Consider the following 16,198-nt stretch of genomic DNA (forward strand, 5'->3'; position numbering starts at 1 on the left):
CTCATGAGGGGACTTTTAACATAGACCTGTGAATATGGGTTATCCTTTTTAAGAGAGAATGTGTAAAATATATGTGCCAAAATTGTACACAGGAAAAAAGTTCCATGCTTCATTTCATTGGAGTTAATAATATGAACATTTAAATCTTTAAATCTTCAATTCCTTTACTACTCAGATACTCTTTCTTTCTGTTTTGTTTCTCAACAGATTTTGCTTAAAGAAAATAAAAAGCAGTATGAGAAACCACACAATGATTACAGAGTTTGTTCTCTTGGGCATCTCAGACGACCCACAGCTTCAGGTTGTAATCTTTATCTTTTTATTTATGGCTTATGTATTAAGTGTCACTGGAAACCTAACCATCATCATCCTCACCTGGATAGACTGTCATCTCAAGACTCCTATGTATTACTTCCTGCAGAATTTCTCCTTCTTAGAAATTACATTCACCAGTGTTACTATCCCCAGATTTTTGGGGGCAATCATTACAAATGTCAAGACCATTTCCTATAACAATTGCTTAGCTCAACTATTTTTCTTCATCCTCACGGGTGTTTCTGAATTTTTTCTTCTCACTGCCATGTCTTTTGATCGTTATGTTGCCATCTGCAAGCCTCTTCATTACACCACCATCATGAACAAAAAAATCTGCACCCTGCTTGTCTTTGGGTCCTGGCTAGGAGGATTTCTTACCATTTTCCCACCACTCATGCTCATCCTCCAGCTAGATTTCTGTGCTTCCAATGTAATTGATCATTTCTCTTGTGACTATTTCCCCATTTTACAACTGTCATGCTCAGATACAGGGCTTTTAGAGATGATTGGTTTTTACTTTGCTTTTGTCACTCTGCTCTTCACTTTGGCATTAGTGATTCTTTCCTACCTGTACATCCTTAGCACCATCTTGAGAATCCCATCTGCTAGTTAGAGGAAAAAGGCTTTCTCCACATGTTCCTCTCACTTGATTGTCATTTCCATCTCTTATGGGAGCTGTATATTCATGTATGTCAAGCCTTCAGCAAAAGAAAGAGCATCACTGACCAAAGGAGTAGCTATTCTCAACACCTCGATTGCCCCCATGTTGAACCCTTTTATTTATACCCTGAGGAACCAGCAGGTAAAACAAGCTTTCAAAAACTTGCTTCAGAAAGTACTGTTTTCTAGAAACAAATGAAAGGATGTATTAACATGAATGGATAGCACTGTGAAGATCCAATAAAGGACAAATAAAATTTCAACTTCTAGAGTTTCTTCCAATATCCATCTCACAGATACTTGCAAGGCTGAGCACTTTAATTTTTCTTTTAAACCAAAAGTAACTGTTGTGTCTTTCTTTCAAACCATCTATAGATTCCATTTCCTCATTGACTTACAATTCTAGATAGAATGCCAATGGCTATAAAGCATACATCATTTTGCCGATTGTTCTGAATAATAAAGATATTGTAAACGGTAATAGCAAAAGGAGTAAACAGTTTTAATCAACTTACTCTTAAATTTTATTTTGTCACTGATATCACAGTTTCTTAAAGTTATAAGAAATGAAATATATTATCTGTAACAACCATATTTTTTGCTTACTATCTGTATTTGTCCAAGTCCTCCCTCTCAGCTATAGGTTTGATTATTTTACTGCTTGTAAATTATTTGAAGGTCATGTCTTCTGTTTTATAGTTAGGCTTAAGGTCTATGTTATGTCTTATATACTCTCCTTGTTTATCTGTATTATATTTAAAAATATGATATAGATGAAAAATATGATTTAGGCAGTCACCATTACACTCATGCCAACTGGAAGTCTAATAGGAATTTCACAAATAATAATATCTCTTCTGTATAAAGCATTTATTCTATGCCATATACTCAACTAGGTATGTCCTAAATCATATCGTATTTAGTTTTCACAGCCAAATGGCAAATTAGAGTGATTATCTCTTTTTTACAAATGTGTAAATTGAAAGGTTGAGTAATTTGCCTGAGGTCTTGAGCTATAACAGCCAATATGATAACCTGATTTGAAAAATGAAAGAAAAAATGACTAAAAACTTGTGTTTGCTCTATTTTATACATTTTCCAAACTCTTAAGGACCAGCATATTTTGCTTATCTTTTACCAAGGATTTGCACGATTTTATTGGTATTCTACACTCACATTACATCATTTGGGCATGACTGCATTATTATAGTCTAGTCAGGGAAGGTGCCAATTCCTAATATTATACTTGGAATATACACTGGGACGTTAATCAATCAAAACAAGAACCTCCTCAAATGCCATTGTTGGTGAGCAACAGAGTTAGAAGAAAAAGAAGTATAAAGTACTAGCAGTATTATAGTACCAAACATTCTTCTTGGAAGACAGATTAAAGTTAATGGAGACAATGAATGACTTAGTACAATGTGGTAGATTACCAGTTTTTAAAAAATGACATGGCGTAAAGACAACTTTAGAGTTTTGAAGTATGAATTGAGATATTTAGTTGGTAACTCTGAAAAATAATCTCTGTTGGTCTGTTTGTTTCTCAAGAGAAACAAATCACACTTAGAATGGTTGTTTGCTTGTTGTTATTTTTTCTGTCTCATTGGACACTGTCCCCCAAGCTTCCTTGTCAAATCTCAAGTCTAATGTGTATTATGTTTTATATTCCTTAGTGTTTTGTGTGCAGTCCTGTTCTGGCAATTTTGATTCACTGAATTATTCCCCATGAGCCATCAGGAGAGAGAACAGATAAAACATTACAAAGCTCATGCTACATAAAATCTGTGTAGAAACCATATCAGACAGTTTTAAAACATCTGATATTTTCCCTCTGTCATACATTTGCTCCTGTCTCACTCTCTGTACTCAAGAAATAATGGGAAATTTAGGACAAAAACATTAACAGTAGAAAGCAAAGGGATTCATTAAGAGGAAATGTGTTCAGGGATGCTGCTTTCCCTGCATTACAACAATGGCAACTGCTAATACATTTTATGTTATGGCCATTCTACATGTTAGTCAGCCTGCATGAAAATCAGAGGTAAGGCAGACATAAGGAAGGCAACGGAGTCTCCCAAACCGTATCATTGCTTCATTACCTATCAGCTCAACTTTTAATCAGATTAGATAGGATATATTAGAATGTCATTTTTCAACTGGATTTATTTTTTAAAATGTAAAGGGATGTTAGTATATTTTATTATATCAATTTATTCATTCTCCATTAAATGAAAAGCAGAAAATTACCATCTCTATGCCATGTTTCTAATTGAATATTGGTTATGTAGTACTTTCTTTAAGAGAACAGACTTTAATTTTAGGTAGTCTCTAATTATATTGAACACTTGTTAGAGATACAAATATATCTAAGGTACAAAACCACACTACCCTTGTGCTTCATTTGGGAATAAAGATAAAGTTCCATCAGTGTGTCATAAAAGCTAAATGAGATAGACTATATAAATCCTTAGTATGTCATTGGAATAAATAATGCCTTTCCTTAATCACAGTTACTATGAATATTCTGCCCAAAGTTGAAAAACAATTCCAACTAAAAGAAGATAAATAAACCAGCTCTTCTTAAAGCATATTTGTACCACATGGTTTATACAGCACTTTCATTTATATTATTTCAATTAATTCCCAGAACGTCCTTGAAATTTCATGTCCATGGTAAACAGAGAAAACTGATGCTTAAGGAAATTAAGTACCATTCAAAATCACAAATCCATTAAGCTGCCCATTTGTATTTTTAACCCATGTTTCTCTAACTGCAGAGCCCATATACTTTCTGCAGTAGCAATTTACCTTAGAGTGTCATAAGTAAGAAATTAATAGTATTTGATACCATGATCTTATTATGAGTTTAAGTACGTTTCCTTTTTTCTTTGATTATTGATGACTGAATAAAGAACAGAACAGTGATGCTTTCAGAATGAAACCTTGAAGGTATTTTGTGGCCATCTTATTTAACAAATATGAAGTATTATTGTTAACTTTCATTTTGAATAGCTCAAAGAGTATGTCTCAGGGGTTCTTAGAAAGGATTCTTGATTTTGACAAAATGGGTGGAAGATAATTTAAGGTAAACCTAAACCATATTCTTCCAGGGGAAATATGGATCTGCATTCAGAAATAAAAAGATGGGCTAAATGCTTAGAGACATCCTTCATACTCTGCATGAGTACATCCTTGGGATGGCTTCAGGCTTGAGGAATCATATGCACCTTGTTAAACACAGGTTTTTCTCCCCAAAAGCTGCTGAATGAATGAATGAATGAATAGCATCCATCAGGCTTAGTTGATGTTGGCAAATGAATACAGTTCATTGATTTTCATTAACATTTTTACATAAATAGTGTAGTATACCTCCCCCAAGTCTGTGATATTGGACCATCTCTTGGTAGACTTTCTTTAGGCTTGTATTCACCAATCCTTGAAAATTGGCCTTTAAAGTACTCCTTTTCGGTGATGTTCACATTAACCTTTCTATATATATTAATATAATAGAGAACGTCACCCGATGGGTGTTTGTGATGCAAGAACAAACTCAGCATGACTTAATTAATTAATTAGACAAGTGTTTATTTTAAGCCTCCTATGACACTTCCAGCACTGGACTGTGTTGCAAAGGCTTTGAAGTTCAGACTCTGTCCTAACTTTCAGACACGCACAATGTAGTGGAGTAGTTCACAGGCGATTTCAGCACAGATGTGTGGTGGGCCGGGAAGAATCTGTTGAAGGTTCATAAAATCTCGGCTATAGATGAAAACACATAATTTTTCAGCCAAATTCTGGCTCCACACTTCGACCTTTGCTAATTCACTCTTCGAGTTTGTTCCTTGTGTTTTCTCCTAGAGATCTGGTAGGAGAACAACAAATAAGTGACTGAAGAATGAGAAACCACACAGAACTAACAGAATTTATCCTCCTGGGATTGTCAGATGACCCACAGCTTCAGGGGGTGATCTTTGTCTTTCTGTTCATCACCTACATGCTCAGCATCACTGGAAACCTGACCATTATCACCCTTACCCTGCTGGATCCTCACCTCCAGACCCCCGTGTATTTCTTCCTGAGAAACTTCTCCTTGCTAGAGGTTTCATTCACGACTGTCAGTGTACCCAAGTTCCTGGGCACCCTGATTACAGGAGATAAAACCATTTCTTTTAATGATTGCATTGCTCAGTTCTTTTTTTTCATTCTGTTGGGAGTCACTGAATTTTACCTCCTGGCTGCCATGTCCTATGACCATTACATTGCCATCTGCAAACCTCTGCATTATATGACCATCTTGAATCCCAAAGTCTACACACTCCTTGTCTTCTCTTCATGCTGATTTCAATCTTAATCATATTCCCTGCACTCATGTTGCTCTTAAACCTTAATTACTGTAGGTCTAATATTATTGACCATTTCACCTGTGATTATTTTCCCCTGTTGCAACTTTCTTGCTCAGACACAAAATTCTTAGAGATAATGGGGTTTTCCTGGTCTCTCTTTACTTTAATGTTCACTTTGGTGATCATAATTCTGTCCTATATATATATATATCATCAGAACAATTTTGAGGATTCCTTCTGCTAGTCAGAGGACAAAGGCCTTTTCCACTTGTTCATCCCACATGATTGTCATCTCCATCTCCTATGGCAGCTGCATTTTCATGTATATTAAACCCTCAGCAAAAGACAGAGTGTCTCTGAGCAAGGGAGTTGCTGTGCTAAACACCTCAGTAGCCCCCATGCTGAACCCCTTTATTTACAGCCTAAGGAACCAGCAAGTCAAGCGAGCCTTCATGGACAGGGCAAGGAAGATTGTATTTTTCTCAAGCAAATGAAATGCTGAGGTGTCATGAATTAGACACTCACAATGCAGGGCAATTTAGAATATACAAACATGAAATTTGAGCAACTTCATATCACAGTAGCCTTCTTGCCATCCTTATTCATTCTTTCTTTCTAACAGTTTACAAACGCATTTAATTTATTTCCCATTCAATTGAAATAACTTCATACGTCTTTCTGGTTCCCATCTTCTGAACCCTTTATTAGTTGCAACTTCTTGATCATTAATTGTTTTAATTTGTAAAGTTATACTTTGCATTTTGTTTAGGAAAGAAATTATCCCCCAGAATGGAGGATACACTGTAAATATTGATATGATATTTTCCTTACTCTATACAGAAAATATAATTTTGTGATTTTCATTGATCTTTGTCAGAAATCCCTTCACCATCTTGCAATTTCTCTAGGAAAAAAAATTCTTCAAATGCCATATGATTTATTGAAAAATGTGAATGCTTTCATTTAAAAAACAAGAAACATTGCTCACTAAATAGGGTGTGTTCATATAATTTCTATTGGTTAAAAAAGCATAGATATTTAACATATATACTTTTGTAGGCATGGTGCTAAATACATCTCCATATTTCCAAATCCCGTTATGACTCACTAAGTATAGGTTTAGGCATAGGTGGATATACAAGTAAATGCATACATACATAATGTATACACATACTGCAGAAAGTAGTGATGAAATAGTGTCTTAGGTATGTAGAATAAGTTCAATTTCTCTAATTCCATGGAATGTAAGCTCCACTTTCTGACTATGCTGAAATATTTATATATAGCTCCTTTCCTAATTTTGGAGTAGTTTGAAACTGGGCATGTGTCTAAATTATTTGATGCCTAAACAGTAAAATCATTTAAGTTTTGTAGAAAGTAAAAGCTTCATAACAGAGTAAAATTTTCCATTGCATATAAAATTAGAATTACACAGGTTAAAATTCTCTTCCATTCATTCTACTTAAGGTATTAAGGGCCTAAAGTATTTTGGAAAGATGTATGTGTATGTATGTGTGTGTGTGAGAGAGAGTAAATGAAAGAAGATTATGGATACGATAAAGTATTCTAAATAATATAAACCATTTTTTAGTAATTGAAATATACTATAATCCTAATTAGTGGTGCAACATTCCTAATGATTTCTATGCAATATATTCAACTGAGAAATATAGCACAAGAATTGTTGAGAAAAAAATAAAATAAGTAATAGAAAACTGAAAGGGACTCAAAATGTAAGAGAAAACTTATGAATGGTTTCTCAATTTCATCCTATCTGAAGTATAATTTGTATGTGAAAGAAGGCAAATAGTTGACAAATTTAGGGTGTCTATAACCTCTCAACATATACTTCCCCACTGGTAAATCAAGTGTCAGATAGATCTGGCATATATAACATACCATAGGGATGAAAATGAATCTATCAAGCACATAACATAATTAGTTATCAGTAAATAGTAGTGATTATTATTAATATTGATCTCTATATGTAACTGCAATAATTGTGAATAAGTACAAATTATATTTATAAAGTGGTGAGAACACCTAACTCGGGATCTACCCACTTGTATTTTTAAGGGCATAATACAGTATTGTTAACTGTAGGCAAAATGTAGTACAACAATGTTCTTCAATAGTATTCATCTTCAACATCTTGAGAACTTATTCATCTTACAGAACTGAACTTTGTACCAGCTAACAGCAACTCCCCATTGCCCACCTTGTTCCATCCCAAGACAGCCACCATTCTACTCTCCATTTCCATGAGATAGACTTATTTTAACATCTCACATAAGTGAAATCATGCAATTTTTTGTCCTTCCACTTGATTCACTTAGGGTAATGTCTTCCAGATTCATCAATGTTGTCTCATATCTTTAAAAGAAATAAAAATGGAAGAGAAAGAAATAAACAACCACACAATGATCAGAGTTTGTCCTGCTGAGCCTTTCTGATGATCCTGACTTCTGATTGTGATTTTACTCTTCCTATTTATCACATACATGTTATGTGGCAATGGAAACCTGATTATCACCACCCTAACTTGGGTGGGCTCTCATCTACAGACATCTACATGTTTCTTAGCTAGACCTTCTCTTTATTAGAAATCTCATTTACAATTATATGTAGTCTTTGATTTCTGGGGTTAATTATCACCAGGGATAATATCATTTCCTACAACAGTTGTGCAGCCCAACTTTTCTTTATTTTCATGGGGGTATGAATTTCAAATTCTAATTGCCATGTCCTTTGATCATTATGTTGCCATTTGCAAGCCCCTTCATTATCCGACCATCATGAACAGGAAACTCCGTAACCTGTTTATGCTATGTGCATTGCTGGGCATGTTTCTGACCATTTTCCCACCCCTTATACTCCTCACCCAGCTAGATTACTGTGTTTCCAATGTCACTGAACACTTTGCATGTGGCTATCTTTCCTTTTTGCAACTGTCTCATTCAGATACATGGCTCCTATTAGTAATCGGCTTTTTCTTTGTTTTGGTTACTTTGCTATTTACTTTGGCATTGGTGATTTTGCCCTATGTATACATCACATCGCCTAGTCAGAGGAAAAAAAAAAGTTTTTCTCTACTTGTTCTACTCACATGATTGCCATTGCTATTTTCATATATGCTAATTCTTCCGCAAAAAAAAAATCATTGACAAAAGAAGTAGCTATTCTCAATAATTCTGTTGCCCTCATGCTAAACACTTTTATTTATATCCTAAGGGACCGGAAAGGACACAAGCCTTCAAAGATTTGGTCCTTGAAATACTGTTTCATACAAACAAATCAAAGTTTCGGATAATATGAATGAATGTTATCATGAAGATTCAATAAAAGAAAATGAAAATTAAACTAATTTGTACTATCTTCCTATATCCATGTCACAGCTACAAGAAATGCTGAGCTCATTTGCTAAACACTCTTGATAACATGGATGTGGCTGAGTTGTGTCTTCCTTTAAAACTATCTGTAAGTTCCATGTCCGTGATTTGATTGTGAATATAGAACCTGTAGTTATGGAAGATAAATCATTTTGCTGACTATTCTGATTAATCAAAATGTTCGATCAAAAACACTAATTCCAAAAGATATATGAACCCCTGTGTTTTTTGCCACATTGTTCACAATAGCTAAGATATGGAAGCAATCCAAGTGTACATTGATAGATGAAAGGATAAAAATGTTGTGAGATATATATATATATATATATTTATATATATATAACGGAATATTACTCAACCACAAAAAAAGATAAGATCCTGCCATTAGCAACAATATGGATTGACCTAGAGGGTATTTTGCTAAATGAAATAAGTCAGACAGAGAAAGACAGATGCCATATGATTTCACTTATATTTGGAATCTCAAAAACAAAATAAAGCAATGAATAAACAAACAAACAAAATACAAACAGATCCATAAATACAGAGAACAAACTGATGGTTGCCAGAAGGAAGGGGTGGGGAGATGGGCAAAATGTGTGAAGGGGAGTGGAATGTACAGATTTTCAATTATGGAAGAAATAAGTCACATGAATAGAAGGTACAGCATAAGGAATATAGTCAATGCTATTGTAATAGCTCTGGATGGTGACAGATGGCAACTGCACTTGCAGTGAGCACAGCATAATGTATGGACATCTTGAAATGCTATGTTCTACAGCTGAAACTAATGTAACACTATGTGTCAACTAAACTTCACTAAAAAACATTTTACACTGTAATGACTTAAAGTTAATACTGTTTCAATCAATTTATTTTAAATATCTCTTTTCTCATATTGATATAAAATTATTTTTCCTTTTAATAGTTACTTGAATCATGAAATAAATATCTATAGCACCATTGTTTTTGCATACTATCTGTAGTGTCTGTCCAGTTCTTCCCATTCAGTTAATAAACTTGGGTGCATATGTTACCACTTACAAACTATTTGAAGGTCATGTATCCTATGTTTTCTAGATATGAAGTCATGTGTTATGTCTTGTTGTATAAACTCTTCTTATTTTCTGCATTATTTTTTATAAAAATATATAACATAAAGATTTTAAATATTTTATTTATTTATTTATTTATTTATTTTAGAGACAGAGAGAGAGAGGGCACATGAGGGTGAGGGGAGGTGTAGAAGGAGAGGGACAAGCAGACTCTGCTCTAGGCACGGAGCCTGACACAGGGCTTGATCTCACGACTTTGAGATCATGACCTAAGCCGAAATCAAGAGTTGGCCACTTAACCGACTGAGCCACCCAGGCTTCCCAAGGCAGCCACTAACTCTTATGCCACCTAAAAGTTTGATAAGAATTTCATAAATAGTAACTCTTATATAGAGAGCATATATTCTGTGTCATATGCAAAACAAGGTATGTTCTATACCATATCATAATTAACCTTAAAGCTATATGACAAATTAGACATGATTATCCCTTTTTACCAATGTGTAAATTGATGCTTAGAAATGTTGAATGATTTAGCTAAGTTCTTGAGCTATAACAGCCAATATAATAGCCTAATTTGAAAAACAAAACAAAACAAAGAAAAACTTGTGCTTGCTCTCTTTTATTTATTTATTTTTATTTATTTTATTAACATATAATGTATCATTTGTTTCAGGGGTACAGATCTGTGATTCATCAGTCTTACACAATTCACAGTGCTCACCATAGTACATACCCTCCCCAATGTCCATCACCAGCCACCCCATCCCTCCCACCTCCCTCCACTCCAGCAACCCTCAGTTTGAGAGTCTCTTATGATTTGTCTCCCTCTCCAGTTTTGTCTTGTTTCATTTTCCCCTCCCTTCCCCTATGATCCTCTGTCTTGTTTCTCAAATTCTTCATATCGTGAGATCATATGATACTTGTCTTTCTCTGATTAACTTATTTTGCTTAGCATAATACCCTCTAGTTCCAGCCACATCATTGAAAATGGTAAGATTTTATTTTTTGATGGCTGCATAATATTCCATTATATATATATATATATATATATATATACACACACACACATACCACATCTTCTTTATCCATTCATCAGTTGATGGATATCTAGGCTCTTTCCATAGTTTGGCTATTGTGGACATTGCTGCTGTAAACATTGGAGCGCAGGTGCCCCTTTGGATCACTACCTTTGTATCTTTGGGGTAAATACCTAGTAGTGCAATTGTTGGGTCATAGGGTAGCTGTATTTCAACTTTTTGAGAAACCTCCATACTGTTTTCCAGAGTGGCTGCACCAGCTTGCATTCCCACCAACAGTATAGGAGGGTTCTCCTTTCTGAGCATCCTCACCATCTGTCATTTCCTGACTTGTTAATTTTAGCCATTCTGAGTGGTGTGAGGTGGTATCTCATTGAGGTTTTGATTTGGATTTCCCTGATGCCGAGTGATGTTGAGCATTTTTTCATTGTCTATTGGCCATTTGGATGTCTTCTTTGCAGAAATGTCTGTTCATGTCTTCTGCCCATTTCTTGATTGGATCATTTGTTCTTTGGGTGTTGAGTTTGATTAGTTCTTTACAGATTTTGGATACTAGCCCTTTATCTGATATGTCATTTGCAAATATCTTCTCCCCTTCTGTCAGTTGTCTTTTGGTTTTGTCGTCTGTTTCCTTTGCTGTGCAAAGCTTTTTATCTTGATGAAGTCCCAATAGTTCATTTTTGCCCTTGCTTCCCTTGCCTTTGGCGATGTTTCTAGAAAGAGGTTGCTGCGGCTGAGGTCAAAAGTATGTTCGAAACTCTGTAAGGACTTGCAAATTTTGCATAGCTTTTACTATAATAAGAACAATTTTACTGGTGTTTTTACTCGTCTTATCTGCACATAGTTATATTATTATAGTCTAGTCAAGAAGGGTACTAACTCTTAATATAATACTTGGCATATAAATTAGAACTTTAATCAATCAAACAAGAAACTCTTCAACTGCTATTGCTGGTGAGCAATAGAGTAAACAGGAAAAACAGTATTATGTGTAATGTCTAACAGTATTATGGTACCAAAATTTTCTCACTAGGAGGCAGATTAATAATAATGGAATCAAGGAACGGACTTAGTACAATGTGGTAGATTACCAGTTTAAAAAAATGTCATGGTGTAGAGATGCATTTAGTCAAGATCTACATTAGGAATTAAGATATTTGCTTGCTCATCTCTGTCTGAAAAATAATGTCAAGGAAAACAAACTTCACACTTAGTGTGGTTGTTTCCTTGTTGGAGTTTTTCTTTTCATGTCACACTGGACACTGCCCACAGGATTTCCTTATGTCAATGTTTTATATGTTAGTAGTTTATGTATATTCCTATTCTGACAATTTTGATTCACTGAATTAATCCCCTTGAGTGAGTGGCAGAGAGAATAGACATAGTATTAAGTACTTGTACAAGTTAAATCTGTGTAGAAACCATGCCAAAGAATTTTAAAACACTTTCTGATATTTTTCTATCTTTTATATATTTGGTTCTTTCTTACTCTCTACAGTTAAATAACTATATTCCCCAAAGGAAAAAAATGGGATAGATAAGACAAAATGTCAATAATAGAAAATATACTTGTTCAATGGCAAAGGAAGGCTATCAGAAATGCTGGCTCCTCTAGATGACAACTATAGAATTTGCTAATATTTTACTATTCCAGCCGTTCTGTGTTTGCAAACCTCTATGAAAAGCAGAATTAAGTCAGGTATATAGACGGTAGTGAAAGTCTCTCAAACCTTATCATTGGTTCATTATTTAGCTCAACTTTTAATCAGATTAAATGGAATGTATTGGCGTTATAATTTGCAACTGTTTATATCAAAAAGTATAAAAATAGGATACTATTTTTTTATTATTTCAATGTAGCCATTTGCAGTTAAAGATAGGAAGTGACTATGTCTCTATCTGTGTGTTTCCAATAGGCTATGTGGTATTCTGTTTAAGAGAACAGACTTTAATTTCACATCATATTTGATACTTGCTAGCTTTATGAATTTATGTAAGGTACATAGCCACTCTGAGCCTCAGTTCTTCATTTGGAAGCAAAGATAAGGTCTACTAACTCTGTTATAAAAACTAAATGAGATAAATAAAAAGTCCTTAAATATTACTGAAATAATAATGGTTTTGTTAAACCACAACAACAGTGAACATCCTTCCCAAAGTTAGGAATTAATTCCAACTAAAAGAAAAGTAACATAAATAAAACAGCTATTCGTTTGTCCAAGTAAGTGCCACATAAATTATAGAGCATGAGGTTTTGACGGTTGATATTCAGCATAACACACATACATATATGTGTGTTACTATTTCTGAAAATACTATTAAATGTGATTTGGTGATCTCCTTTTTCCTTGATTTCTTTCTATATGCAATTGTATGAATTTCAAAAAACTAAATCTGCTCATCTTCATTGAAATGAAGAAATATAAAAAATTCAGATTGATTCAGGTAAATAGTCATCTAAAATAATTATGAAGAAGAGTAAAAGACAATTCCAAAGGAAAAAAAAAAAAACAATTCTCCAACCACTCAGTGGGACCAACCTTGGAGATTTTGTTTCATTCAGGCAGAGGGAAAGTTTCACACAAGCTCTAGTTAATTTGTCAAGAATGAATAAGCAGGGCCTGAAGTGTATTTCAATGCAATTATGAAGCTGAGCTAGATGTTGCCCATAACATTAATTAAATTCTTTTCCTTTTCTCTAATATATTAAGTTAAGCATGAGTAACTTTACTAAACATTTTAATAAAGGAAAAAGAAACAGGGTAACATGATCAGAAAAGCAAATTGCTTTGGAGATACTCTCTGAACATATTTTTTAAATGACTTTTAGTAAGGTTTAACTAAAGAATAACTAAATCAGTAAATAAATAAGATTAAAAAACTAGACTTTCAAAATCAATGCATTACTAAGGGAGACTTCTACCCAGCAAAACAGATATCATTATTTTAATTTTTTTTAATTTAAAACACCTGAAATGAAGTGGAACAGTCAAAAGGTCCCCTCTCAGATTGTCAAAGGAACAGAGTCAATGTACTTTTTTAAATAGAGCCCTTTTTTTAACCTCGAGCATCAATGAAATTTCCAATGACTAGTTTATCAGAAGATCACTGTTAATATTTACTTGATAGTAAAGATTTTAGAAGGATAGGACATCAACATGTTTTAAAAACAAAAGCCCTGAAGATGTTTTCTGGCCTTCTTATTAAGCCACTGTTCAGTATTATTTTTTAATTTCAATTTTAAATGACTCAGTGAATCTGTCTCAGGAATCCTTAGAAGGCAAGTCAGAATTAATTGTTTGAAAGGAGTGGAAGGAAATGTGTATCTTAGTAGCATAAGCCATTACACTGAACTGGAATAAATATAATTAAATATATATTTAGTTGGTGAGATAGCCAAATGAAGAATTATTCCGAGATCTTAAATGTTGTAATTGAACGGTACATCTAAGTGGAATTTAATCTAAGGACAAAAAGAGTAGCTTAAAAATTTTTAAATTGTTCCTAGGTAGGAATATCATGGATGGTATTGCTGTCACTGTTATTCTAATGCTGTTGTATGTGCAGTGTGAGGAAAAGAAGCAAATGAAGATTAATGCTATATTACAATCTTATCTAATTCTATTCATAATCAGGGCTCTCATCATGAGATAAAGAAAATATAAATGTATAAAAGGTAAAAGGGGTTTCATAAAAATATTGTAGTCCTAAATTTGATGATACATTGAAACTGCACTCATAGACATTTTACTTGAAAAAAATATATATATGTTTGCTGCTCCTGTCCACTGAAATTACCTAGAAAGGGTGATCAAACTCATAGTATTTATCACAGCTAGTGCCCAGTTTCTTACCTTGATTCACCATTTCCTAACCAATATAAGAAGGCCTCTTTGGAGAAATGACTCAGTCCAGTTCTAATACAGAAAAGTGTAGCATGAGCCTGGAAAACCTTGTCCTACAAGATGGGAAGGAAACAAGAGGAAAAGTGTACAGTCCAAGAGAGAAGGGTCTCACCCAGGGCTAAAGCACTCCAAAGAGAGAGTGATGCCAATTTCAATCTCTTTTGAAATATTTATGTCAATCACTAATGTGACGTACAACAAATATATAATTTATAGAGTGATGTATTCCTAAAGATACCAACAAAAATATACTAGAGAACCAACTCTGACTACTGAATAAAAATAAAGTAGGACTTCATCTGCACTTTTTCATATAAACTGTAACAATGAATAAGCAAATGGTAAATGACAGATTAAGAACATAACCATTTTGCTGCACGTAATCAATTAAAGGATCCAGCCATTGATCAACAATGGTTGAGAAGAATAAAAATAGAAGACAACTAAACATGTATCTCCTGTTGAAAGTTGCAAAAAAATTCCCAAACTTAAATTTTTGCAAAAAAAGTTCCCAAACCTAAACGTGGATTAAGCCTCTAAATCTAAACAACAATTACAGGAAATCATGGGGATAAGCATGCAGTCAACTGAACATTACTGCACACGTGCCCTCCATGAATATAAGAGAGTTTCTTGTTGTCTATTAATTGGGCTTTTAGGGTAAAAACATGACACCATTTCATTCTTGCAACAAAACTGATCTACAAGACTACCATATTATATACTTAAAATTGCTGAGAGGGTAAATCTTAAATGTTCTCACCACAAAAAAGAAAGCGTAAATATATAAGTGATAGATGTGTTAACTAACCCTATCATGGTAATCATTTCACAATACACAAGTGTATAAAATCAATCTGTACTCATACCCCAATGATGTTGTATCTCTTCAAACTTACACAATGTTATATGTCAATTATATCTCAATAAAGCTGAAAAAATATAAATGAAGTGGACAAGGGTATCCCTCCCTATAATATAGAACCACATCAATCAAAACGTTCCTCTACTGAGTGCTCCTTTACTAGGTTAAATAAACACAGTATATACTGTCATAAATTTGAGTTTCTTCCATTTTTCTCCCCACTCTATTCTAATTCCCCTCTTCCAGTAAGTAATTTCCAAAAAATCTTGCATTCCAATTGTGATTTACTTCTGTATTGGTAACTATGTCATTATCTGATTATACAAACTGACAATTGTATTTTTTATGTTAACTGTATGTCTTGTTATTTTATTTAGATATATTACACTTATTTAATATTAACTAGTTATGATATAATATGTATTATTAGTTTATATAATTATATAACAAATATTAGTTTATATAATTATATAACAAATTATATAACAAAATTATATATTTTGTTATATAATTTTATATATTATATATATAATTATATATAATATAATTATATAACAAAATTATATAACAAAAGCCTTATTTTAACTGAGTACATGTAATATAATTTTTATTATCAAAATATT

The 16,198-nt window shown here is 33.5% G+C and overlaps 3 pseudogenes; all 3 read left to right on the forward strand.

Annotated features, from left to right (window-relative positions):
• Nucleotides 1-235: 235 nt before the first annotated feature.
• On the forward strand, nucleotides 236-1,174 carry LOC148163765 (olfactory receptor 6C3-like; annotated as a pseudogene).
• A 3,699-nt stretch (nucleotides 1,175-4,873) lies between these two features.
• LOC148163766 (olfactory receptor 6C1-like) lies at nucleotides 4,874-5,815 on the forward strand (annotated as a pseudogene).
• A 1,627-nt stretch (nucleotides 5,816-7,442) lies between these two features.
• LOC148163767 (olfactory receptor 6C3-like) lies at nucleotides 7,443-8,636 on the forward strand (annotated as a pseudogene).
• Nucleotides 8,637-16,198: the final 7,562 nt, after the last annotated feature.

Source organism: Eumetopias jubatus, unplaced genomic scaffold (assembly GCF_037043125.1).
Source record: "Eumetopias jubatus isolate StellerSeaLion01/CBP00866 unplaced genomic scaffold, mEumJub1_p1.0 scaffold_8, whole genome shotgun sequence".
NCBI lineage: Eukaryota > Metazoa > Chordata > Mammalia > Carnivora > Otariidae > Eumetopias > Eumetopias jubatus.